Source organism: Aegilops tauschii, chromosome 6 (assembly GCF_002575655.3).
Source record: "Aegilops tauschii subsp. strangulata cultivar AL8/78 chromosome 6, Aet v6.0, whole genome shotgun sequence".
NCBI classification, from domain to species: domain Eukaryota; kingdom Viridiplantae; phylum Streptophyta; class Magnoliopsida; order Poales; family Poaceae; genus Aegilops; species Aegilops tauschii.
Window position 1 is genome coordinate 335,065,212 of NC_053040.3, and position 7,206 is coordinate 335,072,417.

The following is a 7,206-nucleotide window of genomic DNA, read 5'->3' on the forward strand; positions in this document are numbered from 1 at the left end:
TTATTAGGATGAAACTTTTTCTTATAAGCATCGCAACCCCAAACTTTAAGAAACGACAACTTTGGTTTCTTGCCAAACCACAGTTCATACGGTGTCGTCTCAAACGGATTTAGATGGTGCCCTTTTTTTACGTGAATGCAGCTGTCTCTAATGCATAACCCCAAAACTATAGTGGTAAATCGGTAAGAAACATCATAGATTGCACTATATCCAATAAAGTACGGTTATGACGTTCGGACACACCATTATGCTGTGGTGTTCCAGGTGGCACGAATTTGTGAAACTATTCCACATTGTTTTAACTGAAGGCCAAACTCGCAACTCAAATATCCGTCTCCGCGATCAGATCGTAGAAACTTTATTTTCTTGTTACGATGATTTTCCACTTCGCTCTGAAATTATATGAACTTTTCAAATGTTTCAGACTTATGTTTCATCAAGTAGATATACCCATATCTGCTCAAATCATCTGTGAAGTTCAGAAAATAACGGTACCCGCCGCGAGCCTCAACACTCATCGGATCGCATATATCAGTATGTATTATTTCCAATAAGTCAGTTGCTCGCTCCATTGTTCCGGAGAACGGAGTCTTAGTCATCTTGCCCATAAGGCATGGTTCGCAAGCATCAACTGATTCATAATCAAGTGATTCCAAAAGCCCATCAGCATGGAGTTTCTTCATGCGCTTTACACCAATATGACCTAAACGGCAGTGCCACAAATAAGTTGCACTATCATTATTAACTTTGCATCTTTTGGCTTCAATATTATGAATATGTGTATCACTACGATCGAGATCCAACGAACCATTTTCATTGGGTGTGTAACCATATAAGGTTTTATTCATGTAAACAGAACAACAATTATTCTCTAACTTAAATGAATAACCGTATTGCAATAAACATGATCAAATCATATTCATGCTTAACGCAAACACCAAATAACACTTATTTAGGTTCAACACTAATCCCGAAAGTATAGGGAGTGTGCGATGATGATCATATCAATCTTGGAACCACTTCCAATACACATCGTCACTTCATCCTTAACTAGTTCCTGTTCATTATGCAACTCCCATTTCGAGTTACTACTCTTTAGCAACTGAACCAGTATCAAATACCGAGGGGTTGCTACGAACACTAGTAAAATACACATCAATAATCTGTATATCAAATATACCTTTGTTCACTTTGCCATCCTTCTTATCCGCCAATTACTTGGGGTAGTTCCGCTTCCAGTGACCAGTCCCTTTGCAGTAGAAGCACTCAGTTTCAGGCTTAGGTCTATACTTGGGCTTTTTCACTTGAGCAGCAACTTGCTTGCCGTTCTTCTTGAAGTTCCCCTTCTATCCCTTTGCCCTTTTCTTGAAACTAGTGGTCTTGTTAACCATCAACACTTGATGCTCTTTCTTGATTTCTACCTTCGTCGATTTCAGCATCGCGAAGAGCTCGGGAATTACTTTCGTCATCCCTTGCATACTATATTTCATCACGAAGTTCTACTAACTTGGTGATGGTGACTAGAGAATTCTGTCAATCACTATTTTATCTGGAAGATTAACTCCCACTTGATTCAAGCGATTGTAGTACCCAGACAATCTGAGCACGTGCTCACTGCTTGAGCTATTCTCCTCCATCTTTTAGCTATAGAACTTGTTGGAGACTTCATATCTCTCAACTCGGGTATTTGCTTGAAATATTAACTTCAACTCCTGGAACATCTCATATGGTCCATGACGTTCAAAACGTCTTTGAAGTCCCGATTCGAAGCCGTTAAGCATGGTGCACTAAACTATCAAGTAGTCATCATATTGAGCTAGCCAAACGTTCATAATGTCTGCATCTCCTCCTGCAATAGGTCTGTCACCTAGCGATGCATCAAGGACATAATTCTTCTGTGCAGCAATCAGGATAATCCTCATATCCCGGATCCAATCCGCATCTTTGCTACTAACATCTTTCAACTTAGTTTTCTCTAGGAACATATCAAAAATAAAACAGGGGAGCTAAACGCGAGCTATTGATCTACAACATAGCTATGCTAATACTACCAGGACTAAGTTCATGATAAATTTAAGTTCAATTAATCATATTACTTAAGAACTCCCACTTAGATAGACATCCCTCTAATCTTCTAAGTGATCACGTGATCCATATCAACTAAACCATGTACGATCATCACGTGAGATGGAGTAGTTTCAATGGTGAACATCACTATGTTGATCACATCTACTATATGATTCACGCTCGACCTTTCGGTCTCAGTGTTCCGAGGCCATATCTGTTATATGCTAGGCTCGTCAAGTTTAACCTGAGTATTCTGCGTGTGCAACTGTTTTGCACCCGTTGTATTTGTACGTAGAGCCTATCACACCCGATCATCACGTGGTGTCTCAGCACGGAGAACTTTCGCAACGGTGCATACTCAGGGAGAACACTTATATCTTGAAATTTAGTGAGAGATCATCTTATAAAGCTACCGTCGAACTAAGCAAAATAAGATGCATAAAAGATAAACATCACATGCAATCATAATATGTGACATGATATGGCCATCATCATCTTGTGCCTTTGATCTCCATCTCCAAAGCATCGTCATGATCTCCATCGTCACCGGCATGACACCATGATCTCCATCATCTTGATCTATATCAATGTGTCGTCACATGGTCGTCTCGCCAACTATTACTGTTGCAACTATTGCTATCGCATAGCAATAAAGTAAAGCAATTATTTGGCGCTTGCATCTTATGCAATAAAGAGACAACCATAAGGCTTCTGCCAGTTGCTGATAACTTCAAAAAAAACATGATCATCTCATACAACAAAATATAGCATCATGTCTTGACCATATCACATCACAACGTGCCCTGCAAAAACAAGTTAGACGTCCTCTACTTTGTTGTTGCAAGTTTTACGTGGCTGCTACGGGCTGAGCAAGAACCGTTCTTACCTACGCATCAAAACCACAATGATAGTTTGTCAAGTTGGTGCTGTTTTAACCTTCGCAAGGACCGGGCGTAGCCACACTCAGTTCAACTAAAGTTGGAGAAACTGACACCCGCCAGCCACCTGTGTGCAAAGCACGTCGGTAGAACCAGTCTCGCGTAAGCGTACGCGTAATGTCGGTCCGGGCCGCTTCATCCAACAATACCGCCGAACCAAAGTATGACATGCTGGTAAGCAGTATGACTTATATCGCCCACAAATCACTTGTGCTCTACTCGTGCATATAACATCAATGCATAAAACCAGGCTCTGATACCACTGTTGGGGAACGTACTACTTTCAAAAAATTTCCTACGCACACGCAAGATCATGGTGATGCATAGCAACGAGAGGGGAGAGTGAGTCCACGTAGGAGTTAAGGAAAGGGAAGAGAGAAGAGAAGGAAGGAGGGGGTGCAGCCCCTCCCCCTAGTCCAATTCGGACTAGGCCTTGTGGGGGCGCCCAACCTCTCCTCTCTCTTTCCCCTAAAGCCCAATAAGGCCCATATACTCCCCGGCGAATTCCCGTAACTCTGTGGTACTCCGAAAAATACCCGAATCACTCGGAACCTTTCCGATGTCCGAATATAGTCGTTCAATATATCGATCTTTACGTCTCGACCATTTCGAGACTCCTCGTCATGTCCCCGATCTCATCCGGGACTCCGAACTACCTTCGGTACATCAAAACACATAAACTCATAATATAACCGTCATCAAACTTTAAGCGTGCGGACCCTACGGGTTCGAGAACTATGTAGACATGACCGAGACACGTCTCCGGTCAATAACCAATAGCGGAACCTGGATGCTCATATTGGCTCCCACATATTCTACGAAGATCTTTATCGGTCAAACCGCATAACAACATACGTTGTTCCCTTTGTCATCGGTATGTTACTTACCCGAGATTCGACCGTCGGTATCTCAATACCTAGTTCAATATCGTTACCGGCAAGTCTCTTTACTCGTTTTGTAATACATCATCTCGCAACTAACTCATTAGTTGCAATGCTTGCAAGGCTTATAGTGATGTGCATTACCGAGTGGGCCCAGAGATACCTCTCCGACAATCGGAGTGACAAATCCTAATCTCGAAATACGCCAACCCAACAAGTACCTTCGGAGACACCTGTAGAGCACCTTTATAATCACCCAGTTACGTTGTGACGTTTGGTAGCACACAAAGTGTTCCTCCGGTAAACGGGAGTTGCATAATCTCATAGTCATAGGAACATGTATAAGTCATGAAGAAAGCAATAGCAGAATACTAAACGATCGTGTGCTGAGCTAACGGAATGGGTCAAGTCAATCACATCATTCTCCTAATGATATGATCCCGTTAATCAAATGACAACTCATGTCTATGGCTAGGAAACATAACCATCTTTGATCAACGAGCTAGTTAAGTAGAGGCATACTAGTGACACTCTGTTTGTCTATGTATTCACACATGTATCATGTTTCCGGTTAATACAATTCTAGCATGAATAATAAACATTTATCATGATATAAGGAAATAAATAATAACTTTATTATTGCCTCTAGGGCATATTTCCTTCAAGAGAACCAAACCGTGAAGCTACCGCGGAAGAGTTGAAGATGCTGCAATACAATGCTCAAGCTCGCGATATCCTCTTCAACGGATTGTGCCCCGAAGAATTCAACAAAATCAGTCATCTTGAGAATGCAAAGGCAATTTGGGATACTTTGATTGATATGCACGAAGGTACCGACTCCGTCAAGGAATCCAAATTGGATGTGCTTCAAAGTCAACTTGACAAGTTCAAAATGAAGGATGGTGAAGGTGTCGCTGAAATGTACTCTAGGTTTGCTCTCATCACAAATGAGATTTCCGGCTTAGGAAGTGAAGAGATGACCGAAAGATTCATCATCAAGAAGATCCTAAGAGCCTTGGATGGAAAATATGATATCGTGTGCACATTGATCCAAATGATGCCCAATTACAAAGATCTCAAGCCAACGGAAGTCATTGGAAGAATTGTTGCTCATGAGATGTCACTCAAGGATAAGGAAGAGCTTCACAACAAGTCAAGTGGTGCTTACAAAGCCTCATGTGATACTCCTACATCATCAAGTGAGAAACAAACCTTCAATGAGGAATTGAGACTAATGGTGAAGAATTTCAACAAGTTCTACAAGAGTAGAAGCAACGAAAGAAGTTCCAAGTCAAGGTCCTACAATGACAAAAGATCTTCGAGTCGTGAGCGTAATTGCTACAATAGTGGAAGATCTGGACACTACTCCAATGAGTGTAGGCCCCCTACAAAAGAAGAGAAGATTCACCCAAAAGGAGAAGTAAAAGAGAAGAATCACCACCTAGAGAGAGAAGGAGTAGAGATGATCATTATGAACGAAGAACCCCTCGGAGAAGCAAGGATTCGGAAAGGAAGGACAAATCATCAAGAAGCTACACAAAACGAAGAAATCAAACTCATGTTGGTGAATGGGTATCCGGCTTCGACTCCGACCATCACTCCGAAAGAAGTTATCACTCCGACTCCGAATATACTCAAGATGATGGTGTTGCCGGTCTAGCACTTGTGTCAACCAACTCCTACGACATATTTGACTCACCAAATGAAGGAATTGGAAGATGCTTGATGGCTAAAGGCCCAAAGGTATCACACCTCGAGTATGTTGATTTCAATAGTGATGAAGATGACTTGCTAGGTGATGATGATTTACTTGTCGATAACTCTAGTGATGAAAACTATGATGACCTTGCTATTAATCATGTTAATCAAGATAAAACGAATGATGATGATAAAAAGGAGATTGATCGTCTAACTAAAGAACTAACCACTCTTAAGTTAGCTCATGAAACTACCTTTGAAGATCATCGAGAACTTTTAAAGACTCATGAGAAGTTACGCTTTGAAAATCTCAACCTTGAGCAAGAGCATGGGTTCTTAAAAGCAATCAATGATGATCTTCGCAAGAAAAGTTCTTCTTACATTGCCAAGCGTTTACTCTTGTCTACTTACATGGCACAAGTTAAATCTAGTAACAAGAGTAAGAAAGATTCTTCTTCTAGTAGTAACAACAATCATGTCAAATCCAATATTGTTGCTCCTAGTAGTTCTCTTGATTCCACTAATGATTCTCTTAGCCAAGTTATACTTGAGCAAGAAAATAGCTTATCGAAGGGAATTATAGAGAAAGGTGTTTACAAGAACCTTGCCGGGAGTAAGCAATTTGAGGAAATTGTACGCAAGCAAGGAAGGCACCGGAAGAATCAAGGTGTTGGTTTTGAATGAAAGTTCAATGCCAATGGAGTTGAGTGGGAAGAAGATCAGTACCCCAAGACAAAGTTTGTTCCTCAACAAGAGAAGTATGATCCTACTTCTTTCCAAGGGACACAAGCTCAAGATGACCTTCCACCACAAGACCACAAGCAAAAGGGCAAGGACAAGCTTTAAGAGGAGATTGATGCATTTGAAGAAGCTCCTAAGGCCTTGGTCAAGTGGGTTCCCAAGACTACATAAAGTTCTACTTCATCAAGTACGACTACAACTCCAAGGATTCCCATCAAGATGATGTGGATCCCGAAGAAGAAGAACTAGAGAGTTCTTGAGGGTGACTCCGCCAACATACTTCACTCATATCATCTTGGCAAGGACAAGTGGAAACAACTTCCACATCTTGCACTAGTTCAAGGAGTGACAAACCCTCTTGTTGGTAAGATAAGGGACAAGGTAACCTAATGCTTTCATGGACATCATCTATGTGTACATCACTCTATGTCTATGGATATCCTTGTTTGTTCCTTGTGGGACTAACCCCTGTAGGTATTGAAAGTGCAACTCACTCCAATGGATTGCTCTGAATGATCTACATCAACATTGAGCATCCACACCTTCAACATCTACATGAAGTCATCATCGACAAAACCCAAGGTTAGTCCATCCCTCTTAGGGGGGATATCACATCTAGGGGGAGCTTTACTCTAATCAGTTGAGCTAAAGCAACTCTAATGGTGTGAACACAACAATGCTTTATGTAAAAGTGGTTACCCCACTTGTGCTTAAACGATGAGTATGACCTATGATCAAATGTTCTCATTTGACTCCTAAGTCAATATACTCATATATAGATGACTTAGTCATCGCCAATTGCTTGATAGATGCTAGAGTGTTTGTGCATGCTTTGTCACATATTTCATTTGCCATTTTATTGTGTGAGCATGTTGATTGCA